The following is a 20,125-nucleotide window of genomic DNA, read 5'->3' as shown; positions in this document are numbered from 1 at the left end:
AAAAAGGAATGGTACATCTAGGTCAACTAGGGCTGAGGAGGGAGGTCAATGTAGAAAAAAAAAGGGGTAGCCAGGTTAGAGAGGGGTCAGACTATATTGGTGGGGGGAGAGGACTAGACAACAAGATAAGGAGATCCTTTCGTTACAAAACATCAGTGTAAATAAAAAGGACCGATTAATGTCAAATCACATTTCTGATAATAAAAGTGAAAAACTGACAGGCAAGTTAAAGTGTATGTTCACAAATGCCAGAAGTCTAGCAAGCAAAATGGGGGAGCTGGAGGCCTTGATACTGGAAGAAAATATAGATATAGTTGGTGTTGCTGAAACATGGCTGGACTCTTCACATGACTGGGCTGTAAATCTACAGTGTTTTACACTTTTTCGTAAAGACAGGACAAATAGGAAAGGTGGTGGTGTATGTCTGTATGTGAGAAGTGATATGAAGGCGAGTGTGAAAGAGACAATAGTGGGTGAAGACTGTGAGGAGGTTGAAACCTTGTGGGTAGAACTAGAAAGGGAGGTAAACACTGAAAAAATTACTTTTGGTGTAATCTATAGACCCCCCAATATAACTGAGGAGATGGAAGTTCAGCTATATAAACAGATGGAGCGGGCTGCACAGACGGGTACTGTAGTGATAATGGGAGATTTTAATTTCCGGGATATTAATTGGTGTCATGGTTCGGCTTCAACTGCAAAGGGGAGACATTTCCTCAACCTGTTGCAGGAAAATTTTATGGGCCAGTTTGTGGAAGACCCGACTAGAGGTGAAGCTCTGTTGGATCTGGTCATTTCTAATAATGCAGATCTTGTTGGGAATGTCAATGTTCGTGAAAACCTCGGTAACAGTGATCACAATATAGTTACATTTTACCTATACTGTAAAAAACAAACGCAGGCTGGGAGGGCAAAAACATTTAATTTTAAGAAAGCCAATTTCCCCAGGATGAGGGCTGCAATTCAGGATATAGACTGGGAAGAACTAATGTCAAATAATGGAACAAATGATAAATGGGAGATTTTCAAATCTACTTTGAGTTATTATAGTGCAAAATTTATTCCTACAGGTAATAAGTATAAACGACTCAAATTAAACCCCACATGGCTTACACCTTCTGTGAAAGGGGCAATACATGACAAAAAAAGGGCATTTAAAAAATACAAATCTGAGGGTACAGCTGTAGCCTTTGTAAAATATAAAGAGCTTAATAAAATCTGTAAAAATGTAATAAAATTAGCAAAAATACAAAATGAAAGGCAGGTGGCCAGGGATAGTAAAACAAATCCCAAAAAATTCTTCAAGCATATAAATGCAAAAAAGCCAAGGTCTGAACATGTAGGACCCCTAGATAATGGTAATGGGGAGTTGATCACAGGGGATCAAGAGAAGGCAGAGTTACTAAATGGGTTCTTTAGCTCTGTATATACAACAGAAGAAAGAGCAGCTGATGTAGCCGGTGCCAGTGCTGTTAATATATCAGTTGATATACTGAATTGGATGAATGTAGAGATGGTCCAAGCTAAATTAAATAAAATAAATGTACACAAGGCCCCGGGACCAGATGGGTTACACCCTAGAATTCTTAAAGAGCTTAGTTCAGTTATTTCTGTCCCCCTTTTCATAATATTCAGAGAATCTCTAGTGACTGGTATAGTGCCAAGGGACTGGCGCAGGGCAAATGTGGTGCCTATTTTCAAAAAGGGCTCTAGGTCTTCCCCGGGTAATTATAGACCAGTAAGCTTAACATCCATCGTGGGGAAAATGTTTGAGGGGCTATTGAGGGACTATATACAGGATTATGTGACAATAAATAGCATTATAAGTGACAGCCAGCACGGTTTTACTAAGGACAGAAGTTGTCAAACTAACCTAATCTGTTTTTATGAAGAGGTGAGCAGAAGTCTAGACAGAGGGGCCGCTGTGGATTTAGTGTTTTTGGACTTTGCAAAGGCATTTGACACTGTCCCCCATAGACGCCTAATGGGTAAATTAAGGACTATAGGTTTAGAAAATATAGTTTGTAATTGGATTGAGAATTGGCTCAAGGACCGTATCCAGAGAGTTGTGGTCAATGATTCCTTCTCTGAATGGTCACCGGTTATAAGTGGTGTACCCCAGGGTTCAGTGCTGGGACCACTATTATTCAACTTATTTATTAATGATATAGAGGAAGGGATTAATAGCACTATTTCTATTTTTGCAGATGACACCAAGCTATGTAATATAGTTCAGACTATGGAAGATGTTCATGAATTACAGGCAGATTTAAACAAACTAAGTGTTTGGGCGTCCACTTGGCAGATGAAGTTTAATGTAGATAAATGTAAAGTTATGCATCTGGGTACCAACAACCTGCATGCATCATATGTCCTAGGGGGCGCTACACTGGCGGATTCACTTGTTGAGAAGGATCTGGGTGTACTTGTAAATCATAAACTCAATAACAGCATGCAGTGTCAATCAGCTGCTTCAAAGGCCAGCAGGATATTGTCGTGTATTAAAAGAGGCATGGACTCACGGGACAGGGATGTAATAATGCCACTTTACAAAGCATTAGTGAGGCCTCATCTAGAATATGCAGTTCAGTTCTGGGCTCCAGTTCATAGAAAGGATGCCCTGGAGTTGGAAAAAATACAAAGAAGAGCAACGAAGCTAATAAGGGGCATGGAGAATTTAAGTTATGAGGAAAGATTGAAAGAATTAAACCTATTTAGCCTTGAAAAAAGACGACTAAGGGGGGACATGATTAACTTATATAAATATATTAATGGCACATACAAAAAATACGGTGAAATCCTGTTCCTTGTAAAACCCCCTCAAAAAACAAGGGGGCACTCCCTCCGTCTGGAGAAAAAAAGGTTCAAGCTGCAGAGGCGACAAGGCTTCTTTACAGTAAGAACGGTGAATTTATGGAATAGCCTACCGCAGGAGCTGGTCACAGCAGGGACAGTAGATGGCTTTAAAAAAGGGTTAGATAATTTCCTAGAACAAAAAAATATTCGCTCCTATGTGTAGAAATTTTTCCTTCCCTTTTCCCTTCCCTTGGTTGAACTTGATGGACATGTGTCTTTTTTCAGCCGTACTAACTATGTAACTATGTAACTATGTAACATGGTAGAATTTTAAGAAAATATTCTTTACAATGGAAATACAAGCATCTACTAAAACAGACATGTCAGGAGAGCTGGGGCACAGAGTTATTCTTTGGGTGAGTTGGAACTCTACACTATTTAGCCATGTTTCCCTGCACTGGTTATTTATTTACTTAGCTGTTCACACAGTGGTTATAGTGGCAGTAACTAGCAGACTATTAGATTGTGATTTCACTATGTGGGACGTGCATTCCAAAAAACGGATAGCACTCTGACGAAAAAACCTGAAGTGGGTATGAGGCCTAATGCCAGTAGAGCGGTCGGATACTTTTTAACCAGTACAAAACCAAAATGTTTACAAAATCACACTCCAAGTGTTTATGGTAAGGAACAGCATCACTATCCATTGCAAAAGAAATATAATTGTATGTGCATTTTTTTAATTTTGGGAAATTTTTCTTGTAAGCGATTGCTGAATGAAGGGCAGAGTCAGAGTAGCAGGGTTAGTTTGTCCGGCGGTATTACTGGAAGAAACAGACACTTAGGCCCCATGCACACAACCGTGACCGCAATCACGGCCCGCGATTGCGGGAACGGCCGGCCGCTGACTGACAGCCGCATTTTCGGGCCGTGCTCCCATACAAAGTATGGGAGCACGGCCCGCAAAATGCGAAAGAACGGACATGTTCCATAATTCCCGGAACATTTCCACGGCACTGACACCCTTCCGTAGTGCTACGGAAAGGTGTCAGCGTTCAATGAAAGTGAATGGCTCCGTTTTTGCGGACCGCAATTGTGGTCCGCAAAAACGGAGGTTTTTTGCGGTCGTGTGCATGGGGCCTAAGGTGGTGAAGGTGCGGTAGCACCTGTTTTCCGGGAGTTCCCTTTAGCTCAAGTGCACAGGTCATTGGCACATTCCACCACAAATTTTGTTGCAAGCAGTGGAACATCAGCAAGATTTCCCTTAAAAAAGGAGTATGCTGCAGATTTAAAAGTCTTATATGCTTATATGGTCATGAAGAATTTTTCCGCTATGTGTGGGTGGCGGTTTAGAAACCACACCACAAATCTTCAGAATTTCCCCTACTTCTGTACAGCACCCTATAGCCGTTAACCCTGCCTAAAGCACAAGCAAAGACACTTGCCCTGACCAGAGACCCTTCCCAACAACGCCACTTTAGACATTTGCGGACACCTTAAAGCATGAATGTGGACTTATAGGGCTATAGGATCGGAATGTTTTGGTAGTAAATATTGCAGAAAGTGTTTTCAGAAAATGAGCCAAAGAATGACAGCTCACATGTCAAGTGTTTATTACTAGAAGTAGAAACCCACACAAATCTATTCCTCTGTGTCACCTTATTTTCCATCACAACAGATTCACCACTTGGAAGATCAACCATTCCAAATTAGAATGTTACTTTTGCCTCGCTCTACTGTAATTATATGGTGCCATGACCAATATTTCTGCAGCACAGATGGCCTTGGCAGCTTTGCTTTTTTGTTTTTAATTATTATTTTAAACACAATGAGATTTAAGAGAAACTACACAAATTAAACAGCCATAATCTTCTATGAAGCGCTACTCAAAATAAAAAGTTATAATTCTTCAGAGAGGAAAAAAAATACACACCACACTAACATATTATAAACCAAGAATTATTGGTACCACATTCAGTGGCACTTTATACACTTACAATATATCCAGCATAATCCTCACTTTCCACAAAGGAATCGTGAAGCCATATGAACTCCTCATGCTGTCTGACGACTGAAAATTCATTCTGCTTGAAGTTTGGTAGTGAACTCTGAATATAAAACAGAAAAAAAAAAAACACAATAAGATTTACATTGCAAATACATTAAAGCGTAACGAACCATTCAGAATAAGCGGTCGTGTGTACATGAGGAACACCACTATTTCTGAACATTAGAAGATTTGTATTCTGCATGATTTAGCAGAGCGAGAGAGATATACACACACACATAATTTAAAAGCTGCAGAGTGTGTGTTCTCTGCTCCTACTCACACCTCCATAGATTTCTATGGGCTGCAGGGTCATGCTCGCTTTGCTCCCGCTCCTCCCTCCCATCACCATAGACTTCTATGGACAGGCTGTGAAGTCACTGGAGTGTGCTTTGGCAGAGACACCAACCACCGCCCCCCTCACTTCCTTCCCATCTCCTCCACTCTAAGGGTATGTTCACACGCTGAGTCAAAACAGCTCCTGGGAAAACAGCTCCTGATTTTCAGACATTTTTTATACCCCTTACGATTTTCGCTGCATTTTTTACGGCCGTTTTTTGGAGTGGTTTTCTATAGAGTCAATGAAAAATAGCTAAAAATTTCCCAAGAAGTGTCCTGCACTTCTTTTTCGTGGCTGTTTTTCCCATTGAAATCAATGGACAGATATTTGGAGGCGTTCGGCTCCGAAAAACGGCCGGCAATAGGCCGTGTGAACATACCCAAACTAGGGATACGTTTTGCTTGACAGGGGGGGGGGGCAGAAAACAGGAATGGAAACACCTAGCAGCAGTAACTTCACAGAATTTGCATGGAAAAACTAAATTTAAGCAGTAAGTTACAAAGTTGTTCTATATCATGTATACTGTTAGATTAGCATTAGTAGTTAGAAAAGTTAGTGTCAATTTTAAAAAGGTAACTATTTTATCTTGAACCAAGGTTTAATGAAGGTTACCTTTTAAACAGATAGGTCTTTTCATTAAAGATTAAGTTGTACGAATGTGGGCTTCAAAAACAATGTTTACTTTAGAATCAGAGGGGTTTTGCAGGACTGGCAAAAAGGGTTTGCCTTTTTCCCCCCAAATACAGCACCATGTTTGTCCAAGGTTGTGTCTAGTATTATAGCTCAGCCCCATTTACTTGAATGGGGTTGAGCAACAAAACCAGACAGCCCATAGTCATGGCACGATTTCCTAAAAAACAAACAACAAAAAAACTACTAGAATCTGTTATTCCTTCTGATAACGGCACGTCCCTATGCAGTCTGACACTATCCCATCAGTGAACGGTAACAATGTGGGGAACGCAACAACAAAGAAATGTCTGTTTAGCACATTTCTTATATGCTTATTCTTAGATTTGAAAAGCTTTTTTCTGTGGTTTTCATAGAACGATAGTGTTCGGCACACAAGGACAAAATCATGTAATTAAAGAGGCGCTGTCACCAGATTATGCAACCCCTATCTCCTATTGCAGCAGATCGTCGCTGCAATGTAGATAAGAGTAACGTTTTTTTTTTTGTCAAAAAGGAGCATTTTTGGACAAGTTATGACCATTTTTATATTTATGCAAATGAGGCTTTCTTAAGTACAACTGGGCGTGTTTAAAGTTATGTACAAGTGGGCGTGTATTGTGTATGTACATCTGGGCGTTTTTACTTGTTTTACTAGCTGGGCGTTGTGAATAGAAGTGTATGATGCTGACGAATCAGCATCATCCACTTCTCTTCGTTAACACCCAGCTTCTGGCAGTGCACAGACACAGCGTGTTCGAGAGATCACTCTGACGTCACTTCCTGCCCCAGGTCCTGCATCGTGTCGGACGAGCGAGGACACATCGGCACCAGGCGACAGAGGCTACATCGACTTACCTGCAAACGCCGATGCTGCTGCAGAATCAACTGTAGCCTCTGTCGCCTGGTGCCGATGTGTCCTCGCTCGTCCGACACGATGCAGGACCTGGGGCAGGAAGTGACGTCACAGTGGGATCTCTCGAGAACACGCTGTGTCTGTGCACTGCCAGAAGCTGGGTGTTAACGAAGAGAAGAGGATGATACTGATTCGTCAGCATCATACACTTCTATTCACAACGCCCAGCTAGTAAAAAAAGTAAAAACGCCCAGATGTGTACGTACGTACGTACGTACACACACACACACCACACACGTACATAACTTTAAAGAAAGCCTCATTTGCATAAATATAAAAATGGTCATAACTTGGCCAAAAATGCTCGTTTTTGAAAAAAAAAAAAAAAACGTTACTCTTATCTACATTGCAGCGCCGATCTGCTGCAATAGGAGATAGGGGTTGCAAAATCTGGTGACAGAGCCTCTTTAAGGCAAACAAGTTAGATAGTCTAGTATAAAATACGAGCATCTAAACAAAAAGCAGACATTCAGGTGGGGTGCGGCCCAGCAAAGCACTAAGGGTATGTGCACACGTAGTGACCAAAAACGTCTGAAAATACAGAGCTGTTTTCAAGGGAAAACAGCCCCTGCTTTTCAGACGTTTTTTGAGCAACTCGCGTTTTTCGCGGCGTTTTTTACGTCCGTTTTTGGAGCTGTTTTCATTGGAGTCTATGAGAAAACAGCTCCAAAAACGTCCAAAGAAGTGTCCTGCACTTCTTTTGACGAGGCTGTATTTTTACGCGTCGTCGTTTGACAGGTCGTCTGCACAGTACGTCGGCAAACCCATTCAAATGAATGGGCAGATGTTTGCCGACGTTTTGTAGCCTTATTTTCAGACGTAAAACGAGGCATAATACGCCTCGTTTACGTCTGAAAATAGGTCGTGTGAACCCAGCCTCAGGCCTCATGCACACGTCAGTATTTTGCTTCAGTATTTGGAAGCCAAAACCAGGAGTGGGTCAAAAACACGGAAGAGGTGCAAATCTTTCCATTATAGGTTCTCCGTTTATGTTCCACTACTGGTTTTGGCTTCCAAATACTGAAGCAAAATACTGATGTCTGCATGAGAACCTTAAAAACAACATATGTGAGCCGAGATGCAGCCCCTTCCAAAGGGGTTTTCCTAACACTAATATTCATGGCATTATTAGGAGGCGGCATAAATGTATGATCATTCTGGATCAAAACCTCTGAACCCTCCACCAAGCAACCGACCTGCCAGTGGCACTCACAATTTCAGCTCCCATTGGCCACATTCTGCTTTTCTTGACATTTAGACAGCTGTGGGATCCACTCCTACCATATCCATTAATGCTGGTGCTAGATGCACTGCTGAAACCTGAAAAGTTGGATATATGATCCTGAACGACTAGATGCAGTGCTTATTCTCCAGGAGCTACTTACGTCAAATTTTGTTTTATTGCTCCAGTGAATCTTTAAAAGTTTTGCTCTTTACAAAAACATTCTGCTTTGGTAAAGTTTGCCATATGGAAAGGGATTGTCTATGCAACCCCTTAAAAGTGCACCCGTAATGAGACCGATGCACTTTAGGCCTCTTTCACATTGCAGTATTTTGCATCAGTATTTGTAAGCCAAAACCAGGAGTGGGTCCAAAACATGGAAGAGGTACAAATCTTTCTTTTATACTTTTTTTTTCTCTAGGTTTCACTCCTGGCTTTGACATCCAAATACTGTCATGTGAAAGAGACCTTAACCGCTTCCCTCCACAAGCATTTTTCAGATTTTCACTTGTTTTTTCTTCCCAACCTTCCAAAAGCTATAATTTTTTTATTTTTCCGTCTATATAGCCATACAAAGGCTTGTTTTGTGCGGGACAAGGTGTAGTTTTTCATGGCACGCATAAAAGTACTGGGAAGCTGTAAAAAAATTTGTGGGGTGAAAAGGGCAAAAAAAACAGCGATTACGCCATATTTTTGGGGGTTTTATTTTTACAGCATCTCTGGTACCATTTTGGAGTACATGCGACTTTTTGATCTTTTGATTTCATTTTTTTGGAGTGCTAAGGTGACAGAGTGTGTGTGTGTGTGTATATATATATATATATATATATATATATATATATATATATGGGAAAATGTTTGGTTTCTTTAACTTTTAATACTTCATTTTTTTTTGGAACATACAAAAAAAAACTGACTGTTTTTTTCTTTTTAAGTGCCCCTAGGATACTTGAAGCAGCGAACGTTGGATCACTTGCATGATATACTGCAATATTAATGTATTGCAGTATATTGTGATTCTGAGTCTCCTTTGAAGCCCTGCCGGAGGCAAAGCTTCAAAGTAGTGCAAAGATGGCAGACCTGGAGGCCTTTGTTAGGCCCCTAGGCTGCCATAGCAACCGTTGTTACCTGACGATCGCACCGCTAGGGGTTGCGATGGCGTGTTTGAGGGGATTCCCCCGATTCTAACACTTTAAATGCCGCAGTCACAATTGACTGCAGCATTTAAGGTGTTGGACTGAATCAAAGTGAACTTTGATTCTGCCCGTTGCAGTGAGGTGTCGGCTGCGCGTAGCAGCCATCACCCGCTGTGTATGGTGCCAGCTCAGCCCATGAGCTCGCTCCATACTTCCCCTTAACCCGTACAGTTACGTGATTGGGCGGGAAGGGTTTAAATGAGTTGTACAAGATTACAAAAACATGGTTGCATTAGTCAGAAGAAAATAAATAAAAATAGCACGCCTTCCCACAGGTTGTGTGTGTTATTGCAGCTCAGCTCTATTCACTTTAATATAGCAGATCTGCAGCACCAAATATAACTTCTAGATAGGTGTGGTTTTCATGCAGCCGTGTTCTGGTAATTTTGTACAACCCCTTTAAGCAGGGACATCTACCAGACGTCCATAAATGGTTTAACGTAATGGTGTCTACCAAGCAGCGCTCACCCTGGTTTGGGGATCTGCACCTCCAGTTTGTTTATCTGCTGAAATTACTTTCTGGCAAGAGTGTGGAGGACTCAGTGTAAATGTCAACAGAAAAAAAAAGTCATATAATAAATGTTTTGCAAAATTTTCTAAATGCATTCCAAGAAGGAATTTCAGCAGTTTTTGGTTTTTTTTAGTAGTTCAAGAATAACACCTACCTTTGTATGCACAGTGAATTTCACTTTGTCTCTCTCACTTAATGCATCAGATATATCAACTTGCAAAGTGGCATCAGGCTGCAGATCTACATTAATTGCACGTGGCTTTACAGGAGAAAAAAAAACAGAAAATTATCACATAAGAAAGCACACAAGAGTGTAGGTCACTTTCAAGAGATTACTAAGCAGAGAACTAAATAACTCCTAGCAGGATACAATCAAAGAATGTTCTCCACCCATTAAACATTGACATTTCAGAAATGCAAGAGAATTATAGACGTAAACATTTTAACATAAGTAGAAAGCCAATTTGCCTAGCGAATTGCTACTGGTGGCTAACTATTTTAGGGTTGTTTTCTATTGAGGTCAATTAAAAATATGTCAACTCTGCTCCTGAGCGGTTTGACTGGTTTAACACCTTCCCGACCGCCCACTGTCTTTTGACGTCAGGCAGTGCAGGTGCTTAATCTACAGAGACGTCTTTTGGCTGTAGATCAGGCTGATGAGCGCTCATCCTCTAAGCAGGAGCTGTAACGAACAGCTCCTGATCTTAGAGCAGCCTCCTGAACACAGCTGGGGTCGGCAAACATTTGGACCCCAGCTGCTTAACCCTTTGATTACCGCGGTCCGTGACCGCGGCATGATCAAAGGGAATTCCCCTCTTTGATTGCGATCAAACAATGGGGAATCCCTCTGCAGTCAGCCCTGGGGACCTACAAAGGACCCCAGGGCTGTCTGTTCAGTTTGCCTGCTGTTCGGGCACACTATGTGCTGCCCGATCAGCAGCCTGTGTCATAGTGACACAGTGTAATGTATTAGCGTACAGAAATATGCTAATACATTACAAGTAAAAAATAAAGTTACAAATAAAGTTATCCCTTGATGGGATTAAAAAAAAAAAAAATAAAAAAATTTAAAAAGTCCCAAAAAGAGTCTTTATTTTGCATTAAATACATTTTATTGCCCCTACACTAAATAAAAAAACCTACACATATTATGTATCTACACGACCATAATAACTTGAAGAATTAATCTAATGAGTTATGTAGCGTGAAACGTGAACAGGATAAAAAAAACAAAAAAAAACTATTCAGAGAATCGCTTTTTCCTATTTTCACGCCATAAAAAAAAAATATAATTTTTACCCCCAAACTGTGGGGAAAACAAAAAAAAAACTATTTCTCTCGCATAAAACAAGGCCTCATACAGCCACGTCAGTGAAAAAATAAAAAAAAGTCATGGCTGCTGAAAAGCAGAGGCAAAACCAGAAAAATTGAGCTGGTCATTAAGGTCTTTTCAGGCCCGGTCATTAAGGGGTTAAACTCTACACTAGTTTTTCCATCCAAAGTTTAATGAACTTTCTAAAAGAAGAAAGTGGATAAACAGGGGCTCTGCTATGGGGACCCAATATGCAAATTTGTTTACGGGGTATTTTGACACCAACTTTAGCCAACATTAAATACTACTGCGAAAGAATTGGTCTGTTTTTTTGCTCGGTTTCAGAAGATGAATCCAACACTTTCTATAAAGCCTTTGAGAAAATCTGTTCCAAACAGACAGAGCATCGCCTTTCAGAGATCAAATACCCTCCAAAACATCCTACCACCAAGTCGGCTACAGCCTGGAGACTTATCTGGCAGTCCCAAACTCCTTGGCCTCCTTCCTTCCTAAAGGTACTCTTAGGGTATGTGCACACACACTAATTACGTCCGTAATTGACGGACGTATTTCGGCCGCAAGTACCGGACCGAACACAGTGCAGGGAGCCGGGCTCCTAGCATCATACTTATGTACGACGCTAGGAGTCCCTGCCTCACTGCAGGACAACTGTCCCGTACTGAAAACATGATTACAGTACGGGACAGTTGTCCTGCAGCGAGGCAGGGACTCCTAGCATCGTACATAAGTATGATGCTAGGAGCCCGGCTCCCTGCACTGTGTTCGGTCCGGGACTTGCGACCGAAATACGTCCGTCAAATACGGACGTAATTAGTGTGTGTGCACATACCCTTACACCGGCCAATTTTGGCCAGTGTAACGAGCTCCGATCAACGAGACAGCTAGTGATCGGCGATAGTTTGCTACAGTCACAAGGCGCTATGCATGGGGACGAGCGCTCGTTACTCCGACCACTCGTCCTCATACATAATAATCATCATGTCGGCAGTGAGTCTCCCTGTTTACACAGGGAAATGTGCTGCAGACTAAGATATTTAGTTTTTTTAAAACGATACGATCAGAAGATGAACAAGTGTTTGCTCGTTGATCTGCTGATTGGTGCCCCGTTTAGACAGGGCAATCAGGAATGAACATTCTATAAACGATAGTTTGCCCGATAATTGGCCCGTGTAAAAGGACCTTAAGAAGAGTCTTTCCATATGAGAAAAGACAGCACAGACCTGATTAGGCTTGAATCAATAACCACCGCTAGAACAGGAAAAGTGGAATACCAGATGCAAAGTGTCTCAAGGCCTGAACACCAATTAACATTTGTGGCAATAATCCTATAGAACGGATCTACATCTAGTCTCACTACATCCCAACATATAGATGGAATTTCTTATTTTTCTTGTTGTTGTCTGCCCCATTTACCAATTGTGTGAGAATTATCCACCCCAATGAGTTTCCACCTTATATACCCATTTACATAAGTTGTATTGATCATTCATATGACATTTATCAAACAACCAATCTCCTTCATGATCCCCAATATTATTTATCAATTTTTTAATCTTTTGATCATTTGTTCACATCTGCGTTGGTATTTTCGCTGTTCTGCTGTCCAAGACCAACGAAAACAGAAGCGCAGGTTCAATTGTATGACAGACACCAGCCGGCCGCCAACAGAACCCATTGATTTTAATGGGACCTATGGGGTTTCTGTCGGAGTGTTCATGGCCCTTGTGCACTATGGTTTCTGGTGTTTTCGGCTAGATCTGCGACAGACTTCCCGCATCTTGCCGTACATGTACGTCAAACGTTTGGCACCGGCTCAGAAGCTGAGCCGGTCCCATCATCACCGGATCTCAGCTGTATCTTACAGCTGACATCCGACTGTAACGGCGGGGACCGAAATTAGCTTCGATCCCCGCCATTAACCCCTTAAGTGCAGCGCTCAAACGCGATCGCTGCACTTAAGGTGTTTGCAGCTCATCGGAACCCCAGTAATGAAATTGCCGGGGTTCCGGTGGCTGCAATGGCAACCGGAGGCCTAATACTGGCCTCCCGGTCTGCCTAGCACCGAAGCCGGTCAAGATCCGCCCGGCGGCGGAGCCTGATCGGCTTCCGTAGCTGCCGGCAAGATGGCGCCGGGTCAGGAGCTGATCCGGCGTCATCAGCGGTGGAAGTCAGCTGTACTGTACAGCTGACATCCACCTGTAACGGCAGGAACCGGAGCTAGCTCCGATCCCTGCCATTAACCCCTTCGATGCAGCAATCGAAAGCGATTGCTGCATCGTAGCGGTTACAAGCAGATCGCCAGCCCTGACAGGCAATCGGGACTGGCGACTGCTGTTATGGCAACAGGAGACACAATGGTCTCCTGCTCTGCCATTACGGAAGCCGATTTAGGCCCCGCCGGGAGGCGAAGCCTAAACGGCTTGCTGTCAGTGAATGACTGACAGATCTAATACATTGCACTACATAGGTAGTGCAATGTATTAGAAAAAAAAAAATCTGACCGTTGGACCTTCAAGTCCCCTAGTGGGACTTGAGAAAAAGTGTAAAAAAAGTATAAAAAAGTGTAAAAAAAAGTGCAAAAAATAAAAGTTTGAAAACAATAAAAGTTTCAAGTAATCAAATAACACACAATCCCCCTTTTACTCTTATCAAGTCCTTTATTATTGAAAAATAATAATAAACCATATGTATTTGGTATCGCCACGACCGTAACGACCGGAGGTATCAAAATATTATATTATTTATTGCACGCGGTGAACAGCGTAAAAAAAACCCGTAAAAAACGTTACCAGAGTTTCTGTTTTTTAGTCACTTTGCCCTACAAATATTACAATAAAAAGTGATCAAAAAGTCGCACGTATCCAAAAATGGTACCTATAAAAACTATAGCTCGTCCCGCAAAAAACAAGCCCTCATACAACTCCGTCGACAAAAAAATTAAAACGTTATGGTTCTCACAACTTGGCGACAGAAAAAATACATTCTTTTTACAAAAGTAATTTTATTGTGCAAAAAGTTGTAAAACATAAAAAAGTTCTATAAATGAGGTATCGCCGGAATCGTACTGACCCGCAGAATAAAGGTAACATGTAGTTTATAATGCGTGGTGAACTCTGTATAAAAAAAAAAACAAAAAAAGCTGTGCCAGAATTGCGTTTTTTGGTTTACCTGGCATCCCAAAAAATAGGATAAAAGGTGATCAAAAAGTCACATGTACCCCAAAATGGTACCAATAATAACTACAGCTCGTCCCGCAACAAACCAGCCCTCATACCGCTACGTCTATGAAAAATAAAATTAGTTATGGCTCCAATAAGTCAGGAAATAAAAAAATATGCAGTTGTGCCCGAGGAGAACATTTCTTCTGTTTCAAGAGGCGATTTATCAAGGACCTAAAATTAGGGAACCAGGAAGGGAGGGCCCAATCATATCCGATGGAAGCGACGGTGCCCGTATTATACCAGGATAATACTTTCCCAGCAAAATTCCCCAAACTACAAAGGCGCGGAGTGTGGACCAAAAGGGGGATAAGAAATGACACCATTTATCAGTGCGACACCGGCCTGTGCAGAAAGGATTGCTTCACAGCGTAACACACATCTATGGATTATTTTTATTTTTTTATACCACCTGACTATGCCCCTTATATACTCCGCCCCGCTTACATGTACCCCCACATTATAAAACACCAGCAATACTCAAACAAATATAGTACCAAGCAAAATCCGCTCTCCAAAAGCCAAATGGTGCTCCCTCGGCCCTGAACCCTACAGCGTGCCCAAACAGCAGTTTCCTTCAACATATATGGCACCGTCATACCCGTGAGAACCCTTTTAACAATTTTTGTGGTGTGTGTCTCCAGCGTCATAAGCTGGGCATGACATATTTGCCACTGAATGGCATATCTAGGGAAAAATATAAATTTTTAATTTGCACCATCCGCAGCGCATTCATTTATGGAAAAGACCTGTGGGGTGAAAATGCTCACTACACCCCTTAATAAATGCCTTGAGGGGTGCAGTTCCATAATGGGGTCACTTATCAGGGGTTTCTTTTTATTATTTCACATCTGAGCCTCTGCAGTTGTGAACCAATACTTTGTAAATCGCCAAATTAGGCCTCCACTCCGCATGGTACTCTTCACTTCTGAGCCCTGTCATATGTCCAGACAAAAGATTAGGGCCACATGTAGGGTGTTTCTAAAACCGGGAAACACCGCATAATAATTAGAGAGCTGTCTTGTTATGGTGGCACAAGCCGGGCACCACATATTGGCATATCTATGGAAAAAAATCCCATTTTCACTCTGCAACATTGAGCGCACACTAATTTCTACAAAACACCTGCAGGGTTAAAATGCTTACTACACCCCTTGGTAAATGCATTGAGGGGTGTAGTTTACAAAATGGGGTCACTTCTGGGGGGTTTCCACTGTTTTGGGCCCACAGGTGCCCAGAAACCAATCCAGCAACATCTGCACTCCAAATGGCGGTCCTTCCCTTCTGAGCCCTGCCGTTTGCCCAAACAGCAGTTTATGACCACATATGGGGTATTGCCGTACTCGGGAGAAATAGCTTTACAAATGTTGGGTTCTTTTTTTCCTTTATTTGTTGAGAAAATGAAAAAATTTGCGCTAAAGCTACGTCTTATTGAAGAAAAAGGACTGTTTTTATTTTCACTGCCTAATTCTAATAAATTCTATGAAACATCTGTGGGGTCAAAATGCTCACTACACCCCTAGATGCATTCTTCAAGAGGTGTAGTTTCCTAAATGGAGTCCCTTTTTGGGCGTTTTCATTGTTTTGTCCCCTCAGGGGCTTTGCAAATGTGACCTGGCCTCCGCAAATCATTCCTGCTAAATGTGATCTCAAAAAGTCAAATAGTGCTCTTTCCCTTCTAAGCCCTGCCGTGTGTCCAAACAGCCGTTTATTACCACATGTGGGGTATTGTTTTACTCGGGAGAAATTGCTTTACAAATTTTGTGGTGCTTTTTCTCCTTTAGTCCTTCTGGAAATGAGAAAAAATTAGCTAAACCTACATTTTCTTTGAAAAAATGTAGATTATTATTTTCAGGGCCTACTTCCAATAATTTCTGCAAAAAAACTGTGGTGTCAAATCGCTCACTATACCCCTAGATAATTTCCTCAATGGGTGTTGTTTCCAAAATGGGGTCACTTGTGGGGGTTTTCACTGTTTTGTCCCCTCAGGGGCTTTGTAAATGTGACATGGCCTCCGCAAACCATTCCTGCTAAATGTGAACTCCAAAAGCCAAATGGCGCTCTTTCCCTTCTCAGCCACGCCGTGTCTCCAAACAACCGTTTATTACCACATGTGAGGTATTGTTTTACTCGGGAGAAATTGCTTTACAAATTTTGCGGTGCTTTTTCTCCTTTAGTCCTTGTGGAAATGAGAAAAAAAATCGCTAAACCTACATTTTCTTTGAAGAAATGTTGATTTTAATTTTCACGGCCTACTTCCAATAATTTCTGTAAAAAACCTGTGCGGTGAAAATGCTCACTACACCCCTAGATAATTTCCTTGAGGTGTCTAGTTTCCCAGATGGGGTCACTTTTGGGGGATTTTGACTGTTTTGGCACCGCAAGAGCCCTTCAAACCTGACATGGTGCCTAAAATATATTCTAACAAAAATAAGGCCCCAAAATCCACTAGGTGCTCCTTTGCTTCTGAGGCCGGTGTTTCAGTCCAGTAGCACGCTACGGCCACATGTGGGATATTTCCTAAAACTGCAAAAACTGGGCAACAAATATTGAGTTGCATTTCTCTGGTAAAACCTTCTGTGTTATAAAAAAAATTGTATTAAAAATGTATTTCTGCAGAAAAATATGAAATTTGTAAATTTCACCTCTACTTTGCTTTAATTCCTGTGAAATGTTTAAAGGGTTAAGACATTTTCTAAATGCTGTTTTGAATACTTTGAGGGGTGAAGTTTTTAAAATGGGGTGACTTTTTTGGGGTTTCTAATATATAAGGCCCTCAAAACCACTTCACAACTGAACTGGCCCCTGTAAAAATAGCCTTTTGAAATTTTCTTGAAAATGTGAGAAATTGCTGCTAAAGTTCTAAGCCTTGTGAGGTCATAGAAAAATAAAAGGATGTTCAAAAAACGATGCCAATCTAAAGTAGACATATGGGGGATGTTAATTAGCAACAATTTTGTGTATTATAACTGCCTGTCTTACAAGCAGATACATTTAAATTGAGAAAAATGCTAATTTTTGCAATTTTTCGCTAAATTTTGGTGTTTTTCACAATTAAATACTGAACATATCGAGCAAATTTTGCCAGTAACATAAAGTCCAATGTGTCACGAGAAAACAATCTCAGAATCGCTTGGATAGGTGAAAGCATTCCGGAGTTATTACCACATAAAGTGACACATGTCAGATTTGAAAAATGAGGCTCTGTCAGGAAGGTCAAAAGTGGCTAAAGAGGGAAGGGGTTAACAAGCAAACGCTCGATCGGCTGATTGTATAGTTTCTGCAGCAGAAATTATTATCTTGGTCAGCAGCACGTCTGTGTAAACAGGGAGACAGGCTGCCGACATGAGAGAGATGTGTGGGGACGGGTGGTCGTAGTAACAAGCGCTCGCCCCCATATATAGCTCCTTGTGAAAGGAGAAAACGAGCACGATCAGCTAGCTGTCTCGTTGATCGGTGCTCATTGTTACGTCGAAAATTGGCCAGTGTAAAAGGATCCGAAGATGTTCAAAATATTACATCTGCTGGTAAACATTTCACTATATGCACAAAGCAATCTATTTTTAAACAGGTTATAATGAGGACCATGTTTTTTTTTTCTTTTTTACAGAGAACAAATTACACATTTATGAGAGAAACCCCCTTTAAATTACACAAAGAACACTTGATACGGTTTCCCATTGAATTTATTTAGCATTTGGTATCCGCTCAGCGTGATAATTACTGGAAAAAAAAACGCATTCTCCAACTGTTGTGCTTTTTAATGGAAGCAGCAAAACATGTCCTAAAAGGATAACCAATTAACTGCAAACACTAAAATCTACCAAAAGCACGTAAAGAAGCGAAAGCGTAGGTCAAGACCACTTCCTGATGCTGTAAGTAAAGTCTCACGCACACGACCACTTATCAATGTGCTATTGGCGTTTTTTGTTTTTTTTTTTACGAATAGCACATTGATAGCACTATTCATTTATATGGCCTCATGCACATGACCGCGGTTTTTAGATCCATGTGTGACGTGGGACAGAGCCACAAAATTCAGAGCATGCCCTATTTCGGTCATCCGTGTGTTGTCTGTGTTTTGCGGATCAGTTTACAGACCGCAAAATACAAACCGTTGCACGCATGTAGCCTAAAACAAAATATACATACAAAAAGCCTGCAGTCCCCTGTAAAGTCTACGAACCAGTCAAAATAAATATGTGCTTAACATCGCAGTCTGAGGTGGGGAAAACCCATGGCTGATGCCGAGCTGATCATCAAAACCAGTGCGAGGAAAAGTGGACTAGTCCCCCATAGCAACCAGTCGGATTCTGTCAGTTTTTCAGCAGTTCTTTGTAAAATAATAGCAGCGACCACACCACAGAATACGTTTGAGTCAGAAAAACACAGGGCCGATTTTTTGGAGCAGATTTTCAGACAGTTTTTGGGGTTTGCAAGTGTATTTTGAGGTTTTCAAGAAGAGTTCTTTTGGAAGGGTCAGGGTCAGTTTTTGGCAGAGATTTTGACAGAAACCACATCAGAATCAACGCAAAAAAACAGCTTTTGGACGCTCACGGGAAATTAAAGAAAAGCAGCATGTCTTTTCTTGCTGGTTTCTGAATATTTTTACCCACAGTCCTTGCATTAGCGTCAATGGACTCTGGCGAAAAAGTCACCAAAAAATGTGGAAAAATACGTGCGCTGGACATCCTCATCCTGCAGCAGTCAATAAAATAACAGGACAGTCAGCGTGGAGATGAGCACCAGAGCCCAACCAAGACCAATGACATTTGTCAATTCCCAGGGAGGGGACAATCTTTGGGTGAGATTTGGGGTATAAGCACACTTACCGCTCTGTCCTCCTCTGACAGGAAGTCGGGTCCGTCATCCAGGCCTTCCTGCTGTAGAGAAACAACAAGACATAGTTACCGACCACCGCGACTCCATTATAGCACCACCGACAACTACAGCTCAACTAGCGGTAACTATACCCCGCCCTTCCCCCGCTACTCCGCTACTCACCATCATGGCTGAGACGGACACTGCCAGGCAGGGGACGGGCTCGAACCGATGAACAGGGGGTGGAGCACTGGCGGCCGCGTCACGTGACAAGAGGCGGGCACAGAGTGACAGCGGCTGGACGGCGACCACCCCTAAGGAGGCTTACCAAATGTCACGTGGTGTGGGAAAGTCGGCGGCCATGATTGTTAAAGGCAGAATAGGCTGTAGGGTATAGTAGGAGGGCAGAAGCTATTGTGCGTGAGCAGCAGCGTCATTACCAGCGAGTTCAGTTCTCTGTTGCTGATGTACGGCTGGTCTGTGTAGTCTATCCCTGACGTATTTTATATTATATAGTTATTGGACACTGCTTATTTTGCCTCAGAAAGCGCCATGTTTCTGTCACACCACGTATAGCAACGGACACTTCGGACAGTGCGAAACGAATGGCTTACGTTTGACAAAAAAAGTGTGTGTAAATATATATATTATGTGTGTGTGTATACGCTTTTACACAGTCATGTTAAAAAAGTAAGGATGCCCCATGTAAAGTTTTTTTCTTCTTTTTTTTTTCTTTTTCACATATCTTTTAATTCAAGCAGTATAGTAAGGAGATGGATAGCAGACATTTCTCAGAACTACACCTAGCGGAACACGTCGGCAGACGTGTTGCAACAAATCGTTGCAGTTGTAAAATGTCTCAAACTGCTGTAATTCAGCAACATTTTAACGACCGTGTTACGGGTTGTCAACCGTCTGTAAATTCCTGCACCGTCCGTAAAAACAGGTCTTTTTTTCCAGTGTCCAGAATTATTTTTTTTAAGTATCTTCTACACATTTTTGGGATTGTAGTAATCGTAATTTTAGAGGTCACAGTACATGCTGCTTGTGTTCATA

General features: G+C 41.7%; 1 pseudogene; it reads right to left on the bottom strand.

Annotated features, from left to right (window-relative positions):
• LOC142665150 (sorting nexin-6-like) overlaps nt 1-19,359 on the bottom strand; it is a 54,662-nt pseudogene extending 35,303 nt beyond the window's left edge.
• Nucleotides 19,360-20,125: the final 766 nt, after the last annotated feature.

This window comes from Rhinoderma darwinii, chromosome 12 (genome assembly GCF_050947455.1).
Source record: "Rhinoderma darwinii isolate aRhiDar2 chromosome 12, aRhiDar2.hap1, whole genome shotgun sequence".
NCBI classification, from domain to species: Eukaryota; Metazoa; Chordata; class Amphibia; order Anura; family Rhinodermatidae; genus Rhinoderma; species Rhinoderma darwinii.
This window is presented reverse-complemented; position numbering and strand designations above follow the sequence as displayed.